The 24890-nt window shown below is 43.9% G+C and overlaps 1 protein-coding gene across 1 annotated transcript in view; it reads right to left on the bottom strand.

Annotated features, from left to right (window-relative positions):
• nek11 (NIMA-related kinase 11) overlaps positions 1-24890 on the bottom strand; it is a 311548-nt gene that overhangs the window by 1867 nt on the left and 284791 nt on the right. The gene's annotated exons all lie outside the window — the stretch shown is intronic.

The raw sequence follows: 24890 nt of genomic DNA, 5'->3' as shown, positions 1-24890 counted from the left end.
TAGATAGATAGATAGATAGATAGATAGATAGATAGATAGATAGATAGATAGAAAGATAGATAGATAGATAGATAGATAGGGTATGAAAGGCACTATATGATAGATAAATAGATAAGAAAGGCACTATATGATAGATAGATAGGATATGAAAGGAACTATATGATAGATAGATAGATAGATAGATAGATAGATAGATAGATAGATAGATAGATAGATAGATAGATAGATAGATAGATAGATAGATGTGAAAGGCAGTATCTATCTATCTATCTATCTATCTATCTATCTATCTATCTATCTATCTATCTATCTATCTATATAGTGCCTTTCAGCTCTATCTATATACAGTTGGTATAGAAAAAATATCCCCCCCCCTTTGAAATATTCCCATTTTTTTTTTGCTTTCCAGCCTTAAATGTAAACACACAAACTAATATTTCTTCCCAGCTTTACTTACTCAATGCAATCTATAACATCCAAGAGAAAGATATCACAGCTACAGTTCAGAAAAATGATAAAAAATCAAAAACTGAGATTAATAAAGGACCCCCCCCCACACACACACACAATGTCAGTGTCATTTTGTTGACCCCCCTTTTGCTTTAATGACAGCCTTGAGTCTGTTGGAATGCTTCTCTATCAGCTTTGCACACCTACGTAGATTGTGTAATATTTGCCCCCCACTCTTCTTTACAGTTTAACTGTTCCAGTTCGGTCAGATTGGATGCTGAGTGTTGGTGGTCTGCTATCTTCAGATCTTTCCACAGATTTTCAATGTGATTTAGGTCTGGACTCTGACTGGCCACACCAGGACATTCACTTTTTGCCCCTTCAGCCACTGTGTGGTCAGTTTTGCTGTGTGCTTCGGGTCGTTGTCGTTTTGAAAGGTGAACATTCTGCCCATCTTCAACTTGCTGGTAGCAGGTTTTCCTCAAAAATTTGACGCTATTTTGCCTTCTACCCTAATGAGCGCACACCCCCCCCCCCCATGCTTTACTGTCAGTATGGTGTGTTGTGGATGGTGAGCCGCATTGGTGTACTGTTTGGTATTGAGGCCAAATAGTTTGATTTTGGGCTCATCTGACCATAAGACCTTTTTCCACTTGGCATCAGAATCTTCAAGGTGCATTCTGGCAAAGCTCAAACAAGCCTTCATGTGGCCTTTCTTAAGAAGTGCGACCCTCCCGAACAAGCCACAATGGTGGAGCGCTTGTGAAATTGTTGTCACCTGCACACAATGACCACTCTTTGCCATAAAATTCTGTAATTGGTAGCCTCTCTTATCAGTTTCCTCCTTGCTCTTCCATCCAGTTTGGAGGGATGGCCGGCCAGATCCAGGGAGAGTCCTAGTCGTACCAAACACTTCTTTATGATGGACTTTACTGGGCTCCTTAGGAGTGATAAAGCCTTTGAGATTTTTTTGTCTCCATTTCCTGCTTTATGTCCGTCCACAACTCTATCCCTGAGATCTTTTCAAAGTGGCTTACCATCCATAGTCAGTTGTTTGCTGTCAGTTGCACTACCAAGCAAGGGAATGAATGAGCGAGGAACAGCTTCACTAATCACACTCATTACAACTGGTCACAGGTGGGAGGAAGCCAGTAACCACAATGGAAATGGTGGGCACTTACAGCTGACTGAGTTCAGGAGGGCGGTGATCCTTTATTCATCTCAGGATTTCTTGTTTATTATTTTTTAAAATTCTTCTGAACTGTAGCTGTGATGTCTTTCACTTGAAAGTTGTAGATTGCATTGAGTAAGTAAAGCTGGGAAGAAATATTTTTTGTGTATGTTTTTATTTAAGGCTGTAAAGCAAAAAAAAAAGGGAATATTTCGAAGGGGGGGGATTCTTTTCTATACCCACTGTATACATTATATAGTGCCTTTCAGATATATCAATTAATTATATAGTGCCTTTCAGCTCCTTCAGTTTATTATGTCATATCTATCTATTATATAGTGCCTTTCACATCTATCTATCTATATGGTGCTTTTGAGCTCTGTCTAGATACCTATTATATAGTGCCTGTCATATATATCAATTTATTATGTAGTATTTATCTATCTATCTATTAGATAGTTATGAAAGGCACTATATAACTATCTATCTATTATACAGTGCCTTTCTGTTTATCCATTTATCTATTATATGATCATTTTCATATCTACTGTACGTGTTAAGTACATAGATAGATCTATCTATCTATTGTGTCTTTGCTATCAATCAGTTATATAGTGCCTTTCACACCATTCTCTTTCTCTTCCTATCATATCTCATCTTAACTTTGTATGGCTGTGCGTCTCTGGACGGCCTGAGCGGAGAGGTTTGCCAGTCTTAACGGTGACGTGACAAACCAATTTCCTTCAGTTGTGCACTGATGTTCTTCCTTCTGGTTTTGTTTCAATGGAGGATTTTTGGGCCTGTGTCCAGCACATGCATTTCTCTAACAATTGCTGATGTTGTCCGCAGTATTTGTGATTCCTCGTCTGACAAGTTCACCATTAAGCTTTAGCTATTCGCCTAATGATCTCCTCCTGTACCAGGACATTACAGAGGTGGTCTCACCTTGATCTAACTCTTGGGAATGATAACCTGCAATTTAAATTGTTGTTTACGGTCCATCATGCTGAAGACCCCATGGTTTCTTTTTGTACCTCTGGAGGCCTCAGGTCGCTGCCCAGCTCTGTAATCACCCGGGAAGGCGAGTGCTGGGAATACGTTAATTGAATTGCTGTAGACAGAGGCGCTTGCCATTTGTAGCTTTAAAGAGTAAACAGCAGGCCCGGGTGATGCAGACCGATCTGCAGGTGGCCAAAATCTGAGCATCTGCCTGAATGTGAGAAAACGTCAGGAGGTGACTTGACACAAAGGGGGGTGCGACTCTGGCGTGACAAACACAACGAAAGAAGGCTCAGCTTAATCTTCATAAATGTCTGAACCGCTTATATGCACATAAGGGTAAATTAACACATTTTACATCTTTAATCTGCTTTTTAATTAATTTGGTGACTGTTTCATGGGATGTGAGATTAAATGACTTAGTCAGACTTACAGTTTGCTGTTTATTAGTCGGTAGCCTAATATACCGATCACCGTAAACTGAAACAGACCAACTTCACAGAAGACATTAAACAACCCGCTGAGTCCAATTCAGCAGCCTGGAGTACAGTGAGGAAAAGAAACAAGGAGTGGGGCGCCAACCCTTCACAGGGCCCACCTTAAAAACAGGGGGGTCAATGTGGAGTCACCAACTGACTGAACCTCAATGACTGTGGAGCTCTGATTTGAGCTGGGAGTCTGCCAAAGCTCAAGAACAGAACTTCAAATGAGTGGTTAGGCCTGCAACTCTGAATATGGAAAGAGCAGACGTGACTGAGGGGAAAAATAAAAATAAGAAAAGGCACACGTGGGCAGTGGTGGAGACCCCTGCTGGTGAACAACTAAAAGGGACTTCAATGCAGAGAGCTAGAGAGAAATAAAAGACAGGATATCACGGGTAAAAGGCGGCATACAATACAGAGACGTGAGGCACTATATAAGAGAAAGCAGTGTGTAATAGAAACAGAGAAAGATAGACTTGAAAATACTTAATAACTGTCAGGTAGCTGTGAAAGGAATTAAATTCACATAAACGGATAAATGTGACATTTATAAATATATAAAAGATATATTGATAGACAAGAGAGCCTCTCTAAAATAGACAAAAGGCACAATACATCTGTCTATCATATAGTGCCTTTAATTTATATATTTACCTACCTACTAGTTATATAGTGTCTTTCACATCTATCTATCAATTATATAGTGCCTTTCACATCTATCTACTGTATCAATCTATCCATTATATAGTGCCTTTCACATCTATCTATCTATCTATCTACTGTATCTATCTATCTATCTATTATATAGTGCCTTTCACATCTATCTATCTATTATGTAGTGCCTTTCACATCTATCTATTATATAGTGCCTTTCACGTCTATCTATCCATTATATAGTGCCTTTCACATCTATCTATCTATTATATAGTGCCTTTCACATCTATCTATTATGTAGTGCCTTTCACATCTATCTATCTATTATATAGTGCCTTTCACAGCTATCTCTATCTATTATATAGTGCCTTTCACATCTATCTATCTATTATATAGTGCCTTTCACATCTATCTATCTATCTATCTATCTATTATGTAGTGCCTTTCACATCTATCTATTATGTAGTGCCTTTCACAGCTATCTATCTATTATATAGTGCCTTTCACAGCTATCTATCTATCTATTATATAGTGCCTTTCACATCTATCTATCTACTGTATCTATCTATTATATAGTGCCTTTCACATCTATCTACTGTATCCATCTATCTATCTATTATATAGTGCCTTTCACATCTATCTATCTACTGTATCTATCTATTATATAGTGCCTTTCACATCTATCTATCAGCTCTTCTTCTATGTATTAAATATTGCCCTTCATATCTTTCAGCCGGTGTATTTTATAGTGCCTTTCCTTACCATCTGTTTCTATTTTATAGCTCCTTTCAGATCTCTGTCTCTCTCTCTCTCCCCATTTTTGCTTTATGCCCTCCCCCGCCCTAACCTATCGTCTATGCGGGAGGAGCTTAAGATTCGTCCAAAATTTCAATCTCCGGTTTTTCACGGATCTCGACATTTTAGGGCCCCCTGATACTGAAAGCATCAATATCTTGATGATGGGAGTTTCTGTGTGTCCCAGTTACTTGAGGACGGTCTCAAGCTAAAATGGCTGGACAGAAAAATTCCAACTTGAAATTTTAGCCTGTTATGAGATGACGATGTGCTAATTAGTTTTTGAGCCAAGAGAAGAGGCACTCGAGAGGAACCCTTAAATACCAGAATTCTGTAGTGAGTTCTGAATTCTTCTCGTCCACTGCTGTCATAATTTCCTATTTTGTAATCAGACACATCAGTTTCAGAGCGGTACATAATGACTGAAGTGTTAGAGAACAGTTTGGGTAACTTGGTTCCTACGGCACAAAGCCCACTGATGCTCACGTTTCCTTATAATTTGCTCTGAGATTGTTCCGGTAAGGGAGACATTTTGCGCTCGGGTGGTCCTAACTCACTGCCAATAAGAAGTTCCCTGACAATAAGGGCCTGATACTCCTATAAATGTTAACATTCATTACAATCACCTGCATGGCTAATTGTGAATATCCCCCCCCCCCCCCCCAACCTCATGAAGCGTGGGCCCATTTTTTTTTTTTTTTTACACAGAATTGTATCCCCTCTGCCAACAGCGATGCCCTATCTGACTGTCGAGTCCCCATCCTGAGTGTCCGTTTGATCTTGATGGTCCCTAATGGAGATGTCGGCCCCGTGACAATCTCCTGCTTACTGAACCCCCCCCCCTCCCTTTCTTAAATGAGCCAAATCCATCATGGAAGTCAGGCTGCTGCATGGTAGGTTTTCCTTTATTACTAAATTTCATTTGTACTTTACAAATGGTCCTCACAAGGAGCCCCGTGTAATTATTTGATTAGAAATTAGCTTTCCCCACCGCAGATCTATCAAAGTGCTAAAACTGTTTCTTTATGACTAATAGCAGCATTAAAAATAAGTAATAAATGTTGAAATGAACCTCCTTTGTTCTGTATAGTCAGTTCCATAAAACAAGACTCAGGGTGCGATTTATGGGGGGCAATCTGAATCATTTATAGAAGAACACCGTGAGGCACTTGGAGCCCACAGCGCCCCCTGGTGCCAACTCAGGTGTCAGGTGCTCCAGGATGTCACCCTCAGCGATGCTGCAGAGACCCCACCTGTCACCTCTGTGGGCTCAGTAGGCGTCATGGCAGTTCTGGTCCAACAGTAACAGTTTCCAAAATATCGAAATAGGAAGGTGATCTGGGGCCGTAAGGTGACATTGAGTGTCAGGCTCAGGTTTGTTGTGACATGGACACAGGGCTTCAGCAGCACCTCGTCCCCATTGTCAGCCAGGTGGCACTGCCGGGTCACGTTTAGGTGAACATGGATGGAAGATGCTGATGGGAGATGCCTGGTCACTAACATGCCTTCCTTTCCCACCCAGATAGATTTGACTATGGACCCCCGGAGAGGTCTGTTTTCTCGGGGTTTTTGTTTTCCTTTCCTCCATAACTCAACAATGAATTAACAGACAGACAGCGGTGGGCTCCGTTTATTTGAATCCGTTTTCAACTACTTTGCTTCTTTATGTACTCGTCTTATTACGTCATTTGTGACGTCTGCAGTTTTTAGGCTTTACTCGTTGGCACTAAGTGAGGGGTGCCAGACAGAATTGAGCTGAATTGAATCATTGACAGAATTGTTTTCATTTTGTGTTGTCAGTTGCTATAGTGTGATGTCACGTTGCTAGGGGGCGTGTCAGATGTCACAGGTGGATGACATCATAGTGTTTAGGGTGGTGCTACTTGTGAATGAAAATGAAAAGCTGTCGTGTTTCAGCCAGGACCAAACCCCCCCTGGACACCCCCCAACCGGCCTCTAAGGTTTGGGTTCATATTCATGTTTCACGTCTGTTTTGTTCATTTTTGATAATTTTATTTTCAACACCCATTTCCAAAACAGCCATAAATAAAAACAGAATGGGATGATTTGCTAATCACATAAACCCACTGTGAGGGACGACATGCTGGGGGGCTGGCACCCCTGCCAGAGCTGATTCGGGTTTGTTACCCAGTCGGGACGCCAGTATCACGGAACGACAGGGGAAGGCAATATGTCTATGTCATTGTCCCCACCCCACCACCCTCTAGCATGGCACTGCAGGAACATAATCCGGAGCACTAAACTGGCCCACCTGCAGTCCTGACTTGTCACTCACTGGCACATCGTGAAACAAAAAAATACGACAAAGGAGCCCCCAAGCCGAGATCAGGCGAAGAATGGGACAACACTTCACTTTCAAAAACGACAGCCATCGCTCTCCTCAGTTCTCCAACGTGATGTGATAAGAGGAGGTGAGGCCACACAGTGGTGACCAGGGCGCCCCACCCCATCCCAATTTTTACTTTCTCGTATATGAAGTGTAGGGAAAGCATTGGAATCTTCCAAAGATTCAGTGTCGAGATTTTGATGATGTTTTAGACCTCCCTGACTTTCTCGTGTAGGGAAGCACTGGAATCCTCCAAAATTTCCATTTTGAGATTTTAATGAATCTCGACGTTTTTAGACTGCCATTGTCTGAGCAGGTAGCCACCATCACCTGGCACATGTAATGACGTGACTGGTATTACAATGAGCAGGTCCGGCCATAAGAAACACTAACAGTTTGGCCAGTCGCCTCACCAACAAGCCAGTCATCACATAGAGTAGGGGTGTCCTACTCCGGCCCTGGGGGGCTGCACTTTCTTAATCTGATACCAATTTCTGCTGTTAAGTGACTTCTTTTCCCTTCATTTTAATGGCCTTCGTTATTTAACAGTCCTCTGAATTGATTCTTTTTACTTTCTCGTATATGAAGTGTAGGGAAAGTATTGTAGTCATCCAAAAAATACCTTTTCTATCTTGACATTTTAGGCCTTCCTGAGTCAGAAAATACCATTTTTGGAATTACGTCTGTATGCGTGTGTTGGGGTGTGAGTGTCGGTGTGTGTGTATCAATGTGTCTGTGTGTGTGTGTGTGTGTGTGTAAACACGATAACTTGAGTTCACTTTCACTTCGGTCAACCAAATTTTGCATACAAGTATTAGGTATAAAACGTCGATTTCTATCAGCTTTTGAGATATTTCCGCTAACTGGAAGTGGTACTTTATCTTTTATTCATGCAGCTGCAGAATATAATACATATACATGACTTCCGGCCTGTCGCTCTGACGTCACATGTGATGAAGACCATGGAGAGGCTGCTGCTTCACCACCTGAGGCCACAGGTCCGCCACGCCCTCGACCCTCTGCAGTTCGCATACCAGGAGAAGGTGGGAGCGGAGGATGCCATCATCTACATGCTACAACCGATCCCTCTCCCACTTGGACAGAGGCAGTGGTGCTGTAAGAATTATGTTTCTAGACTTCTCTAGCGCCTTCAACACCATCCAACCTCTGCACCTTAGGGACAAGCTGACAGAGATGGGAGTAGATTCATACCTGGTGGCATGGATCGTGGACTATCTTACAGACAGACCTCAGTATGTGCATCTTGGGAACTGCACGTCTGACATTGTGGAGCACCGCAGGGGACTGTACTTTCTCCGGTCCTGTTCAGCCTATATACATCGGACTTCCAATACAACTCGGAGTCCTGCCACGTGCAAAAGTTCGCTGACGACACTGCTATCGTGGACTGCATCAGGAGTGGGCAGGAGGAGGAGTATAGGGGACCTAATCAATGACTTTGTTAAATGGTGCGACTCAAACCACCTACACCTGAACACCAGCAAAACCAAGGAGCTGGTGGTGGATTTTAGGAGGACCAGGCCCCTCATGGACCCCGTGATCATCAGAGGTGACTGTGTGCAGAGGGTGCAGACCTATAAATACCTGGGAGTGCAGCTGGATGATAAATTAGACTGGACTGCCAATACTGATGCTCTGTGCAAGAAAGGACAGAGCCGACTATACTTCCTTAGAAGACTGGCGTCCTTCAACATCTGTAATAAGATGCTGCACATGTTCTATCAGACGGTTGTGGCGAGCGCCCTCTTCTACACGGTGGTGTGCTGAGGAGGCAGCATTAAGAAGAAAGACGCCTCACGCCTGGACAAACTGGTGAGGAAGGAAGGCTCTATTGTAGGCATGGAGCTGGACAGTTTGACATCTGTGGCAGAGCGACGGGCACTGAGCAGACTCCTGTCAATCATGGAGAATCCACTGCATCCACTGAACAGGATCATCTCCAGACAGAGGAGCAGCTTCAGTGACAGACTGCTGTCACCGTCCTGCTCCACTGACAGACTGAGGAGATCGTCCCTCCACTACACTATGAGACTCTTCAATTCCACCTGGGGGGGTAAACATTAACATTATACAAAGTTATTGTCTGTTATACCTGCATTGTTATCACTCTTTAATTTAATATTGTTTTTTGTATCAGTATGCTGTTGCTGGAGTATGGGAATTTCCCCTTGGGATTAATAAAGTATCCTATCTATCTATCTATCTATCTACATATAAAAATATGTAAAAGAGACAAACAGAGAAGATAAAGGTCTACTGAAGTACAACAATAGGATGAGCAATTTTGCCGAGTAATCATATGAGACTGAGTCAAACTAAGACTGAGTTGGAAGGCAAAGTGACTGGATCTTTATAGATGGCGGGCAGGAAGAGGCGGGTCCTTGGTGGAAGTGGGGTCACTAGGGGGGGTGTGGTCTGGCAGTGGAAGTGGGTGGAGCTTTAGTTGGGCTTTCCTTCTGGTGGTCAGTGAAAGAGGGAGAAAAGGCATTCGTGCAGCTCATTGACTCCCCGACTCTGCGTCTTACCCTCAGATAAGCCCTTAGACTGCCTCCCAAGCACGCGTTTGTGACAAATAATACAGTTGATTTATATAGCGTCTTTCTGATGCTCAAGGTGCTTGATGGGAAAAAATGGCAAATTTATCCTACAAAGCAATAAAGTGTGCAGAAAGTGAGGGGAGTCGATTCATAGTGATGCTGCCAAGGAAAGGTTCAGAACATCAAATTAAAAGACAAACTTAAAATCTGTGACTGCTACCACCACCACCGGGAGCCCACCTATTCAAAGGAGTGCATCACTACACGTCATTATCACCCTTGACCTAAAGTAGACCTAGAATAGACCCTACTCTACCTTACAGCCAATGGCCTGCATCTCTGATAGGACATGAACTTGAGGTTGGCCCCCACAAGGAGCCAGTGGAAATGCCACACCAGACCTGTGACAGGAGCGGCTCGTCTCCAAGTGTGACGATGGCATTTCTGCTTACTCGGCTCTGTTTGTACCTTTGACTCTCAAACATCTTCTGCGAAAAACAGAATTTGACTTTCTGCTCTTCCTGTGTTCTTCGTGTCTCTAACACCAATGCACGTTTAAAAATGGTAACGTCTCGCTGAATAATTCATCAGGAGAAGTGCTGTCTGCAAATATAAAAATCTAACAATGTGCTTTGCACGTGTCGAAACTCTAAGACTTTAAAGCACACATGAAGTAGGAAAATTTGCACCCCACCACACCACCACCAGGATGATGGCTATGAACCAAAGCTCGCTTAGTGATCTGTGGTGTTTTACCCGTCCACTCATCTTCAGTGTGCATTAGAAAGCAACCTTTAATGGAGCACTGGTGCCCACTGCCATGGCGCAAAATTAGAGTTGCCATTTAACATGACAAGCACACATATTTGGAATGGTGGGGAATATGAAAACAAGGAGAAAACCGGGGAGAACATCCAGACTCCACAGAGGTAGTGAGTGGGTACAGGATCTGAAGCCAGGGCAGTGGTGCCACGGTCCATTATAAATGACAGGTTGCTTTTAAGTCAATGGGTAACCGATGTTTTATACTATTTGAAATTGGAAAAAATCAAATATTCAGTTAGAGGATCTGTACAGAATTTTTCTAAAACCTGGCAGGATATAATCAATAAAATTTTAGAATAAGCTCTTAAAGCACCGAGGAAGTAATTATCTCCGCATTTCTTTTTCTTCTCCATTCATCTCTACTGGCCTATTAAACTCATCAATTTAGGTACGTCTACAAACCTTAAGTTTTACCCCGTTGGCCATGCTCTCTCTCTCAGGGGTGGGGGTTGACTTGTTTTGTCAATCCTATTTTTTGTAAAAATTGATCAATTTGTATGAATGATTACAATAAAATTAATAAAATTTAAATAAATAAATAAATGGCAGGTTGGTGCCACCCAGATTCCCACACGCAGTTTGTGTGCACCGTCATGAAAGATGAGCTGAAGCAGCAGAGATCATTTTTATTTTTTGTTTTGTCCACATTTAGTTCATAGAGACACAGTGTCCATCTAATCAGCATTTTGTGCAAGGGACCCCCCCCCAGAAAGCTTAAAAAATCACAACGGCTTTAAAAACAAGCAGGGTACTTTTGGCATGAAAATTATGATGGGGCAATCCTAGAATTTTCACAAAACGTCATTCAGTCAGACAATGCGGTGCTGGTGCCTGGCATGTCTCATAATACCCTCTGACATCATCATCATCATCTGACGACAAAATGCAACCAATGAGATTTAGACGCTCAGTAAATGGACTGCCTAATGTGCACCCACGGTCAGGGTTAGAATCAAGAGCTTGGAGGAGAAGAAGGACGAGTGACGGTGACACGGGCAGAAAACGCAGACAACACACACATGACAAGGTGTGAACGCAAGGCTCTGGGGCTCTCCAGCGGGACAGCTACAGTATATAGCACCTTTTACAGTAAGCATATATATACTCACCCTCTTCTCAAAGCACTTTTTGTGACCAATACAATTGTTTAGTGATTTTGAGAATATATGGCACCTATCGTAGTAGGCATAATGCTTGGCATTATATAGCGCCTTTCATGGTCACTACCTTCTCAAAAAGACTCTTCATGAATAATACATGCCAGCTTAGTGATGCTGTATGTCTTACATATTGTGGAGTTTCAGCCCTTGAACACAGACAGACATGACTACAGATGTCCACAAAACACACACACATATTTAATCTTCCTTTGGATTTACAGCACCACACAGTTTACAAATCAGCTAAACTGCTCACAGTCCCATCATTCCTTTACTCTCTCTCAGTAGTTCTGCTGCCTCTCAAGCTCCATCTTCTTCCTCCTCTTCTCTGGCTCATCTAATGGAGTGAAGTGTCCCCTTTTATAAGGTGCTCCAGGTGCTCTGTCACAATCTTCCGGCAACACTTCCTGGTGTGGCGGAAATGCTGTATGGGCACCTGGAAGCACTCCAGGTGTTCTCAGTTCCTGTTCCAGCAGCACTTCCTGGTGTGGCGGAAGTGACTCAGTCCAAGGCTCTGTAATCCTCTGGGCACCTCTTGGCGGTGGCCGTGGGCCCCAACAGGGTTGATCCCGTAGCCCCGATGCAAACCAGGGCGGCTGCCCTCTCACGGCCCTGGGAAGGTATTGTCCCTCTCCAGTTCTTTTCCACCTTCCACGCATTCCAGCTGGGCAGAATCCCCAGCCATCTGCCACAATATATATATTGTCACACACGTGCGCTTGGGAGGCAGTCTAAGGGCTCAACTAAAGGTAAGACGCGGAGTCAGGGGTTGACGAAGTTAGGGTTCAGGCCCCTTGGATTCCCTGCAGACCCTCTCAAACTCTGTCATGGTGAATGGTGGCCAGACGTGGACGGATATTTTTCTCCAAAGATGTTTGACTGGGTTCAAGTCCAGGCCACTGAAGGACATTCCCAGGGTTGACCCTAAGCCCCTACTGAGCTGTCTTTGTTTTGTCCTGTTGGAAGGAGAACCTTGAGCCCAGTCGGGGGTCCTGAGTGCTCCTTGAGTAGGTTTCCATCGAGGACATCTCTGTACTTTGCTCTGTCCAGCTTTCCCTCAGTCTTGTCTAGTCTCCGAGTCCCTGATGCTTCACCACTGGAATGACATTGCACAGATGACGAGCAGTGCCTAGACTTCATCAGACGTGGCGTTTGCAGTTCCAATCAAAGAGTTGATCAATTTTCGACTCCTCAGACCAGCGAATCTTCTTCCTCATACTGTCGGAGTCTTTTAAACTGTTATATGCCTTGTACTCAAGAGAGGCCACTTTACAAGAAATGCCTGCTTGATGGAGTGCTGCTGTTCTTCCAACTGGTTCTCCCATCTCAGCAGTGGCCTGGTGTGGTGGATGGCTGGGGCCCTTACCCGGTTGGGACGCCTTTGGCACAGAAGGACCAGGGATAAGGTCTTATTCCAGATACTTAGGGCCGATAGAGGGCAGCTCCCTTGGCTATGGGTTTGAAGCATGGAAGCTCCACCCTGCTGGGGCCTGTGGTCATCACCAGGGGGTGCCTGGATGTTTACTGGGCCCGGAAGAACGAAGGTCACTGGACACCTGGAGTCCTCAGGGTTGTCCTATAAAAGGGCCCAGTCACCGCTACTCAAGGGCCAGAGTCGGGAGGAAGGAGGATGAAACCTGTGAAGAGAACTGGAGGCCTAAAGGACTGTGCTCTGACTTGGTTCTGTGTTTGTGCTGTACAAGTGGAAAACAGGGGAAAATCAACGTGTATTGTGTCCTGGACTTGTGTCTCTGCCTGACTGTTGGGGTTGGGGCGGCTGGAGCGCCTGGGGCATCACATTGGTTTCCTCCAGACATGACACCTAGAACTGAGGCCAAATGGTTCAGTCTTTGGTTTCATCCTTAGATATGCGTTATTTCTCAGCATCGGAGAGTCCTTTATGTGCCTTTTTGGAAACTTCAAGTGGGCTCTGTAAAGGATGGCCCGGCAGCCTTACTCGGCTGGGATGCCTATAAGATGGAAGGCCTCTTGGAGAGAACATGCACAGAGCATTATCCCCCTCCGGAGCGCTAGATGGCAGCCCTCCTGGAATATAGCGGTGCTTCAGATTCCCACAGGGCACCATGGGACATGGAGTTCTTCGACTCAGCCCAGCTGGGTTCCATAGGTGCTGCCAGAGGGAGGTGCAGAAATTGGGGAGTCCTTACATCCATGGGGTTTACACCTCACCTGGAAGTGCTGACAGACAACGTGTGCCGAAGATCTGGAGCACTTCCCAATTAAAGGGACTGCCTACCTCGCATCAGGGAGCCGGAGTCGGGAGGGAGTGGGACAAAGCTTGGGAAAGGAGTGGAGGAGACAGAGAGAGACACAGAGAAAGAAAAAAAACAGAGAGTGTGCTGCAAGGTGCTTAGTAAACATGTGGCTGTGGTGGTGGGAAACCCTTACAAAAGAAGAGTTTCCCCACAATAAAAGACTCCTTGCCTTTTAACCTGTGTCTGTGCCTTTTGGGGAGCTGGAGTGCCCGCTACGGTTCACAGTGTATTAATGGACGCTTTTTAACAGCACTTTACAATGTCAGGCAGTTAAACATGTAACCCAAATAGACTTGTGGTGGCTCAATGGCTTTCATACATGGCAGACTCCAATTTAAGGGATGTCAATAAAATGGCGTTGACTGATGTGCATTAGCGGTGGAGGGTTTTCGTCTAACTTCTGTTCATTTTCTTAAACATAACTTTTTTTTTTTAAATATACGTAAGAGAGACCACAGGGTTTGCCCAGCTGGCATCACAATCATTTCAAAATTCACCCAACCTCATCATTGGCCACACTACAGGGGTCACACATAATCACAGAACACGTCAACAGCACAATATTAACAAACATCATAAAATCACTTAGGTTCTGTCCAAATCCAAAAGGAGAACTAACATAACATGAAAAATAATACTTAAAAAACTCTAAAATTAAAGAAAATAGACTTGAGCATGGGATCGGGCCCTGGCTGAAGCATTAACCCTGGAGCACACTGTGACCCCCACCCACAACCTGGAATTTGTTTAACTGGAATATTTCTCTCTATTATAAAAGAACATCTTAAGACGAGACAAGACTATTGCCAAGAGATTTTTTCAAGTCCCGCGAGACGAGACTATATCGTAATGTTATTGTGTAATTCATGTCTGAGTGATGAGCTATGCAATAGGACAGATTAGTTAAACAATTCTGACATATAAAATTTTAACAGGCGACAAGAAAGGTAATGTAGTACATCTAACATTACACACCAAATGAGATCTTGATATGCCATTCTTATTAAAATATTTACAGTTTCCCGTTAGAATAGCTTTTGCTATGACAATTAACAAATCACAGGGACAAACAATCAAAAAGTCGTTTTATTTATTAGAGAGAAAGAAACGAAATTCACTCACAGGCAGTTATATGTTGCGTTGTCTCGATGTAAGTCCAAACACAGAATCAAAATTCAAAGCGATATTGACGAAAAGTCCATTCAGTTAATGAAGTTTTACAGTAAAAGTTTAAAAAGTATTTGTGTGTTAATTTCAAAGCCAAAAAGAACAAAAATGTATAACACAACGAATACCTCTAATGCAAAATAAAACAATTTTCTTTCAATTTATTTCGTTTTACTATTTTTAACTATGGTTAATTACTCGCTGTAATGTAAAATATTTAGGTCTATTATGCATATGTAACAATCTATTTAAATTGTACATCTGCTTCCCCATACGCAAGCGGCAGAGCTGCAAAGTGGCTACCTTGTAGCGCCCGCCTGGGGGTTGGCGAGCGAAGCGAGCAGGGGGCAGAGCCCCCTAGTTTTCCAAAAAACTCAGTTTTCTGAAAAAGCACACAAAGCAATGGTTTCACACGTAAATCAACATAAAACATCTGTTGCTGCGTGCCGTGGCTGCTGCCGGCGCATGTTAGGCATCTCTGGTGGCAGTGGCACCTTGATGGTCAGCAGGAATGCATGGTGGGCCGGCATCATAAGTGTAAAATAACAAGTTGGTTAAGTTTGCAGATGATACCAAGATGGGTGGATTAGCAGATAATTTGGAATCCGTTATATCATCACAGAAGGACTTGGATAGCAAACAGGCTTGAGCAGATTTGTGGCAGATGAAATTTAATATCAGTAAATGTAAAGAATTACATGTAGGAAGTAAAAATATGAGGTTTGAATACACAATTGGAGGTCTGAAAATCGAGAGTCCACCTTATGAGTGAGTCGTAGTGGTGAGGCCTCATCTGAAGTCCTGTGTACAGTTTTGGTCTCCATAAAGACACAGCAGCACGAGAAAAAGTCCAGAGATGAGCGACTAGGCTGATTCAGGGATACAGGGGATGAGTTATGAGGAAAGCTTACAAGAGCTGAGCCTAACGCTTGCATTAGGTTTAGGTCTTGTTAGGTTTTATTTCACAATTGGAGGTTTGAAAATTGAAAGTCCACCTTAGGAGAAGGATTTAGGCGTCATAGTGGACTTGACACTATTGTGTTCAGAAGCCATTAAGAAGGCTAACAGAATGTCAGGTTATATAGCACCTTGATGTGTGGAGTACAAGTCTCAGGAGGTTCTGCTCAAGCTTTATAACACACTGGTGAGGCCTCATCTGGAGTCCAGTTTTGGTCTCCAGGCTACAAAAAGGACATAACAGCACTAGAAAAAGTCCAGTGAAGAGCGACTCAGCTGATTCAGGGCTACAGGGGATGAGTTATGAGAAAAGATTAAAAGAGCTGAGATTATCACTTGCATTAAGTTTAGGTCCTTTTAGGTCTACATACCCAATGGGAAGTCTGAAAATTGAGAGAAAGATTTTGGAGTCATAGTGGAATCTAAGCTATCGACTTCCCGACTGTGTTCAGAATCCATTAAAAAGTCTAACAGACTGTCAGGTTATATAGCGCCTTAATGTTTGGAGTACAAGTTCCAGGAGGTTCTGCTCAAACTTTATAATACACTGGTGAGGCCTCATCTAGAGTCCTGTGTGCAGTTTTGGGCCCACCCAGACATAGCATCCATCCATCCATCCATTTTCCAACCCTCTGAATCCGAACACAAGGTCACGGGGGTCTGCTGGAGCCAATCCCAGCCAACACAGGGCACAAGGCAGGAATCATTCTCGGGCAGGGTGCCAACCCACCACAGCCCAGACATAGCAGCACAGGTAAAAGTCCGGAGAAGAGCAACTGGGCTGATTCAGGGCTACAGGGGATGAGTTACGAGGAAAAATTAAAAGAGCTGAGCCATTACAGGAGATGAAGAGAAGACCTGACTGAAGTGTTTAAAATTATGAAGGGAATTAGTGCAGTGGATCAAGACGGTGACTTTAAAATGAGTTCATTAAGAACATGAGGACACAGTTGGAAACTTGTGAAGGGTAAATTTTGCAAAACATTAGGACGTTTTCTTTACACAAAGAACGACAGACACTTGGAATAAGCGACCAAGTAGTGTGGTAGACGGTAAGACTTTAGGGACTTTCAAAACTCGACTTGATGTTTTTTTCTGGAAGAAATAAGTGGACAGGACTGGCGAGCTTTGTTGGGCTGAATGGCCTGTTCTCGTCCAGATTGTTCTAATGTTCTAAGTGGTGGTCCACCCAGGCGAATGCTGCTACATGAAAGTGTTCAGCCCCACGACCAGCTGGGGACCGATCAGATAACGCCAGTACCTCACTTTTCTTTTCGATCTCCATCTCTAGATCGCTTGTGTCAGTCTCGGAGTCTGACAAGTCAGAGTCCTAATTCAACAAAATTACGTAAAATGTCCATGACGTATTTCGCTTCGCACATTTGCTTTGGTCTCTTGCCAGATGTCAATGCCATTTTAGAGGTAGTTTGCTCTTCGCTGCTCATGCACGCATAGGGAATTGAGGTCAAATCAACAAAGCTAATGCAGGAAAGTAATCTCACACGACACAAAAATAAGAGTTGGGGAATTGTCCCAGTTGTAACAAAGGCGCCCGACCTGGCACAGATGGACACGGAGGCACGTATATAATGCACAAAGCCTTTATTTTTCTTCACCCATGGGCACACGTCTTCCCCGTGACCCACATGCTATACACAATCCCACAAAGTCCAACACAGCAACAACCTTTCTTTACCACCACTCCTCCGCAAGCGTAGTCCTTCTCCTCCCAACCCTGGCTTCTGAGTGGTGGTGGCTGGCCCTTTTTATAGCCCACCCGGAAGCATTCCAGGTGCTTGACCACCTGGTCCTAATTGCACTTCCAGGTGGGGCTGAAGATTCATCCAGCCGGGCTGCTGACTCCATGCAGCTCCCCCTAGCGGCCATCCGAGCCCCCAAAAAGGCTGTGGAGGACTCCATCTCCCATGGAGCCATGCGACAGGTTCGGGGATCACCGTCCGCCAGGGAGGCTGCCACCAAGCGTTCCGGGGGAGGTACTGAGCTGCCCCTGGTTGCTCCCCCAGAACAGATGCAGAAGGGGCGTCAGGGACCTGGCTGTCCGCCACACCGTATAATGTCCGGCGATCTTCTAACAACTAGTGATCGAAACCATAACAGTTGATAAAACATGACAGTTGAAGGTGAGTATTTATAGAAAATAGCGACCGGAAGGAAGTAGTGGTGGAAATGACATCATGACAGTGTGACAGGAAGTGACGTCATCATGGGGTGGCCGGAAGTGATGTCATCAGAGTGCGGCTGGAAGTGACGTCGTCTGATAGGACCAGAAGTGATGTCATTAAAGAGTGCCCAGAAAGTGACATTGTTCTTGTGAATCAGAGATGGAAATGATGAATCGGAAGAGGAGCCATTTTGGGAATCCTGGAGTGTCGGTGAACGACTTTGTTTATTGTTTTTCATCGTTAATTCTGGTGAAAAAAGGAGAGAGGCGTTAATAGCCGACACTACCCCTTTGTCTCGCGATCTTTCACTCACCTCTGTGCTCGTTGGCTTCCTCCTAAGCGCACGTGTGTGACACTATGTAACTTTCCTTCTAGCAAAGACAGTCAAACTAAAACGTAAGGGCGCGTTTTGTCGCAGTTTACAGCTGATTACCGTCCTCTACCTCCTGAATTTTGACAAAAGTCGACACATGCCCTGAAAGAGTTAACCAGATTTCAGAACTTTATGTCAACGTTCTTTTCCGTTTGGTTTATTTTTGATATTTCAGAATTTGTGGATGGCTCAAGAGCGCCCCCTATCGTTCACAATGAGGACTGCAACATTCTCAATAACATTAAAGGATGTGAATGGTGTACGATTAAGACGCGTTCTTCTTTTTGGGTCTGATGCTGTGGGGAGCGGCCTCGTTATAAATGACTGACAGTGTAAAGCCACACTGCATTTGAGGAGAAGCGGAGAAGAAGATAAAGAGGTGGGAGAGAGCGGCGAGGAAATCAAAGGGGTCGCCTTGGCAGCTTCAGGACGAGATCCCAGGTGGCCATCACTGCCCGTGAAGATTAGGGATGGCATGTGTTTTCCTGCCCGTGATTGGTTATTTAATGCTCAGCTTTGGATGAATGCTTTTGAATTAAGCGCAAGCAAAAAGAATGTCTGAAAGCATTAAAGTAACAGACAAGTGCAGACCTCGTGGCTTTAAGATCCATCTTGGGCTGCTTGGCTGAAGTGATTGAAGTTACAAATAAGAGACCATCGACATGACAGGTGACCTGGGCCCCTTGGCCGTGCTGGCATGCGATACATTGGCATCGGCATCGGTGGTGTGCGTACATGACAAATGTAAAGTGGACAACTTCATCTAAAAACTAAAACAATTATAAACATACAAAGATTAAAATATGCAAAGCGTTTCAATTATAGTTGGCGTCTTCCGAGCGGATAATACGGTAAAGCTGGCCTTTGCCTTAATTGAAAAGTGTAATTGAATTTGGCTTAACGGTTTATTTTATTTTCCCATTTCGCTTTCGTAACACAGGCAGACTCTAAGGCAGCGTTTCTCAACCACTGGGGAATGGGGGGTCACCACAGGGTGGGTTGCGAGTTCCTATTCTTTATGATGGTAGTGGGTCACAGCAGGCTGCCTAAACGAGCAGAACCCCCCTCCCAGCTGTGACGTGGACTCTTGGATTCAACGAGGTTGACCCCCAAACGGTGAGTCACAAAAAGACACTTACAAGTCAAAAAAATGTGAAAAGTTGGCTCTCAAGGACCTCCCTGATATTCCAGGTGACAGCCTCATGTCTGCCTTGCTCCATTATGACCAGTCGCTCTTACTTCATGCCTCACACAGACCTTTGAGACGCTGATCCTAAAACTGCTACCCCCACTGGTTTCAGAATATCTGGATCCTCAGACACACACATACAGAAGGTGTGCAGGGGGCTCTCATCTCCATGCTTCACTGTGTCTACTCCCACCTGGACAAAGCTGGCACAACAGTCAGACTCGTGTTCTCTGACTCTTCCAGAGGCTTTAACACCATTCTGTGTCACCATCTGGAGAAAAAGCTCAAGGCTTTGAAGTTCGATGCCCCCACAGTCTCCTGCATTATGGACTGGCTGAGGGACTCTTTGTCAGAAATGGTGGAGCACCTCAGGGGACTGTGCTGTTTACACTTCCTGTTCACCGTCTACATGAGAGACGTCCAGCACAACACCAGCACTTGACACCTACAGAAAGGGTCAGATGATAGATAGATAGATAGATAGATAGATAGATAGATAGATAGATAGATAGATAGATAGATAGATAGATAGATAGATAGATAGATAGATAGATAGATAGATAGATAAGGCACTATATGACTGATAGATAGATAGATAGATAGATAGATAGATAGATAGATAGATAGATAGATAGATAGATAGATAGATAGATAGATAGATAGATAGATAGATAGATAGATAGATAAGGCACTATATGACTGACAGACAGACAGACAGATATGAAAGGCACTATATGACAGACAGACAGATAGATATGAAAGGCACTATATGACAGACAGACAGACAGATAGATATGAAAGGCACTATATGACAGACAGACAGACAGACAGACAGACAGACAGACAGACAGACAGACAGACAGACAGACAGATAGATAGATAGATAGATAGATAGAGTGAAAGGCACTATATAATAGATAGATAGATAGATAGATAGATAGATAGATAGATAGATAGATAGATAGATAGATAGATAGATAGATAGATAGATAGATAGATAAGGCAGTATATGACAGACAGACAGATAGATATGAAAGGCACTATATGACTCACAGACAGACAGACAGACAGACAGACAGACAGACAGACAGACAGACAGATAGATAGATAGATAGATAGATAGATAGATAGATAGATAGATAGATAGATAGATAGATAGATAGATAGGCCATAGCTACAGCCTAATGCTTGAGTCAGTGGGAAATTTTACAATTTTAGCTTTAATAAATTTGCAAGCGTTCCTATATTCCTGTTTTCACCTTGTCATCCTGGGGGGTATGGAGTGTTGTTAGATCAGGGAAGATAACAATTGAAATGATTTCAAGGCTGCAACATAACAAAATGCGTTAAAAGTGAAGACTTTCTGACAGCGCTTACTTGATTAAAAGTCCACGAGTAGGAAAAGGAAATTGAGTGGTGTCACACACGTGTGCTTGGGAGGCAGATAAAGTGCCTGAATGAAATGAATTCCATGCCAGACCAAGGGGCGGCGGTCTGTTTCTCTCACTTCTCTGCAGACGAGTTACAGGAAATTCCGCCTGGCCCTGATGACATCACTTCCGGTTCTGGTCTCAATGATGCCACTTCCGTTTTTTTTCTGGTCCCCACTGATGACGTCACATCCGGCCCCAGGTCCAATGACATCAATTCCGGCTCTGGCCCTACTGATGATGTCATTTCCACTCCCACCCCTACTGATGATATCACTTCCGGTCCCGGGGCCAATAACATTACTTCTAGTTTCCACCCCTACTGATAACGTCATATATGGTCTCAGGCCCAATGTCATCACTTCCGGTTTTTCGGCCTCACTGATGACGTCACGTCCAGTTCCGAGTCCAATGACATCACTTCTGGCTCTGGTCTCAATGATGCCACTTCCGTTTTTTCTGGTCCCCACTGATGACGTCACGTCCAGTCCCAGGTCCAATGACATCAATTCCGGCTCTGGCCCTACTGATGATGTCATTTCCACTCCCACCCCTACTGATAATATCACTTCCGGTCTCGGGGCCAATAACATTACTTCTAGTTTCCACCCCTACTGATAACATCATATCTGGTCTCAGGCCCAATGTCATCACTTCCGGTTTTTCGGCCTCACTGATGACGTCACGTCCGGTTCCGAGGCCAATGACATCACTTCTGGCTCTGGTCTCAATGATGCCACTTCCGTTTTTTTTCCGATCCCACTGATGACATCACTTCCGGTTCTGGTCTCAATGATGCCACTTCCGTTTTTTTTCTGGTCCCTACTGATGATGTCACGTCCAGTCCCAGGTCCAATGACATCAATTCCGGCTCTGGCCCTACTGATGATGTCATTTCCACTCCCACCCCTACTGATTATATCACTTCCGGTCCCGGGGCCAATAACATTACTTCTGGTTTCCGCCCCTACTGATGACGTCATATCTGGTCCCAGGCCCAATGTCATCACTTCCGGTTTTTCAGCCCCACTGATGACATCACGTCCGGCTCTGGTCTCAATGATGCCACTTCCGTTTTTTTTCCGGTCCCACTGATGACGTCACGTCCGGTCCCGGGTCCAATGACATCACTTCCGGTTTTTGTCTGGTCCCACTGATGACGCCACATCCGGTCCCGGGTCCAATGACATTACTTCCGGTTTTTGTCTAGTCCCACTGATGACGTCACGTCCGGTCCCGGGTCCAATGACATCACTTCCATTTTTTGTCTGGTCCCACTGATGACGTCACGTCCGGTCCCGGGTCCAATGACATCACTTCTGGTTTTCCGGTCCCACTGATGACGTCACTTCTGGTTTCCGGGGTTACTGATGACATCATTTCTAGTTCTGGCCCCACTATTGACGTCACACCATATGGTCTCCCTTAAAGCTGCTGTCTTTGTGTCAGCAAATCAGTTCAGTTGTGGACTCCAAGCTGTACAAATTCGTACCTTGAATCTATCCATTTGCAGCCAGGAACAACAGCCAGGACTCTTTGTTGTACTTCTGACAATGGATAATCAGGGAGCCAAAAAAAAAAAAACCAAAAAACAAAAGATTCCGAAATATTGACTCCCAATATTAACTCCCAAGTTGATCAGTAATTCTCTCCTCAGGGATATTTAGGGAACACTTGGCATTTCCTCCTTCTTCAACATCCATAGTGACGCGCGTCTTCAAGAATCCAGGAACAACTTATGAACAATTAGAATTAGAATCTGCTCAGGAATCGATTGGTTAATTTTGTTTTTTTGTTTTTGTTTTTTTTTTTTCGAGCTTCCCATTTGGCTGAACTAAATAATGGCTTGAAGCTACGGCATCTTGGCACCGAGCTGAACAAGCGAAATATTAATGTGGCATTAAATAAAGATCCGTGTAAAGGAGCAAAGCCCAGGGATCACAAGCTATTAAGACGTTATTGTGCTTGAAATCGATGGCTTGTCAGTAAGACGCAGATGAGGAATGGCAGGCCGAACCGAGGAATAACGACAGGATTAAATGAGAATGGCAAACGTCACCTGACTTGAATGTCAATACTTCACGGTTTCTCCGCACAACTCAGTGTGTAATGCCAGGGGCTTCACATCAAACCTTTCTTCTTCCTGTCCTTTATTTACAGTGGCCATGGGGCCAATCACAGCATCCCTCGTGTATTATTAATAGACCTAAGAAAACCCAGTGGTAACCTGAGAAGGGTGAAGTGGGTGGCACATTACTGAATTATTCCAATTTCTAGTTAGGATCGTAATCTTTGGAGTTCGTCAGAATTTTTCCAGAAAACACTTTGCCTTCTGTTTGTCCCTTTCATGTGGCACAAAATCTGTCCATCCACTTTGTGACACATGACAGCATCAGGAGAAAAGCCAGAGCAGCACTTGACGGGATGCCAGCATGTGACGTGGCATTTGTGGCAATCAATTTACGGTTTGGGAAAATAAAAATTCTCTGTAATCATGGATTTCCTCACAGAAGACACGATAAAAGGAGACATTTGGGATTTTTCAAGACAAAGGTATTTCTTTACTGTGATGATGGTCCAGGTTGGCGCCATGCTTCCTGATTACTTACAGGAGCCTCTTGAACCCGGAAACATCAATAGTCATGAGCCGGGCAAATGAGGACACCCATGGGGTGGGTGCAAAGGTGTTCAGTGCTTTCATTAAAAAAACAAAGAAATGTGCAAACAGTGTACTGTAAAAATCTAATCCATAATCCGTAAATAAATAATCCATACATAATCCATATGTCATTTAAAGTGCATATTACAAAGTTGTCCAAAACATGTTTCTTCCATCTTAAAAATGTTAGGAAATTAAGGCACTTTTTTAAATAAACAGGATTCTGAGAAACTAATTCATGCATTTATCTCTAGTAGGATTGACTACTGCAATGCGGTGTTCACTGGATGTTCAAACTGTTCTTTATACAGCCTCCAGTTAATCCAAAATTCTGGGGCAAGAATTATTACAAGAACAAGAAAATACGAACACATAACTCCAGTTCTTAAATCCTTACACTGGCTCCCGGTTAAGTTTAGGGCAGATTTCAAAATCCTTCTTTTAACATATAAAGCATTAAATGGTCGAGGTCCGGCTTACTTGTCTGAATTTATCATGACTTACAAACCAGAGCGCACATTAAGATCTCAAGATGCCGGTCTGCTTATAATTCCAAGTATTAATAAAATAACAGTGGGAGGTCGAGCTTTTAGTTACAGGGCCCCTAAGCTGTGGAATGGTCTGTCTGCTACTATAAGAGATGCCCCTTCGGTCTCAGCTTTTAAATCCCGGCTGAAGACTCACTACTTCAGTTTAGCACACCCTGACTAGAGCTGCTGATTAACTCTACAGACTGCATCTCTGTTGTTAGTCATTAGCACTAAAACATAAGTAAAATGACAGTTATAATTGTATACTAACCCTCACTTATTCTGTTTTTCTTCTCGGTACTCAAATGTGGCACTTGGTGCCATGGCCCACCTGCCAAGTTGTTTTGCCTGCCTAAGGAAAAGTCATCTCAGATGGAGGATTGCAGGAATCGTGGGAAAGAGGGGTCCTTTCATCGGATTGGCTGGCCCAGCGCTGTTTCAGCCGTGGAATGGCCAAATGGGGGAGGCAGCTTGAAGGATGAGGTCTCCAGGACTCTACACAAATCCAAATCTTATTATGGGATATATCATCTACTGTTAAATTCTGCTCTGTACTTCTATAATTTATATTTTTTACTTCTTACTATATTGAGAAATTGTTCTGTTCTGTGTACTGCATTGTATTGTATTGACCCCCTTCTTTTGACACCCACTGCACGCCCAACCTACCTGGAAAGGGGTCTCT

The sequence above is a fragment of the Erpetoichthys calabaricus genome, chromosome 13 (genome assembly GCF_900747795.2).
Source record: "Erpetoichthys calabaricus chromosome 13, fErpCal1.3, whole genome shotgun sequence".
Lineage (NCBI taxonomy): Eukaryota > Metazoa > Chordata > Cladistia > Polypteriformes > Polypteridae > Erpetoichthys > Erpetoichthys calabaricus.
The sequence above is the reverse complement of the archived record's forward strand: the minus strand, read 5'-3'. Positions and strand labels throughout refer to the sequence as shown.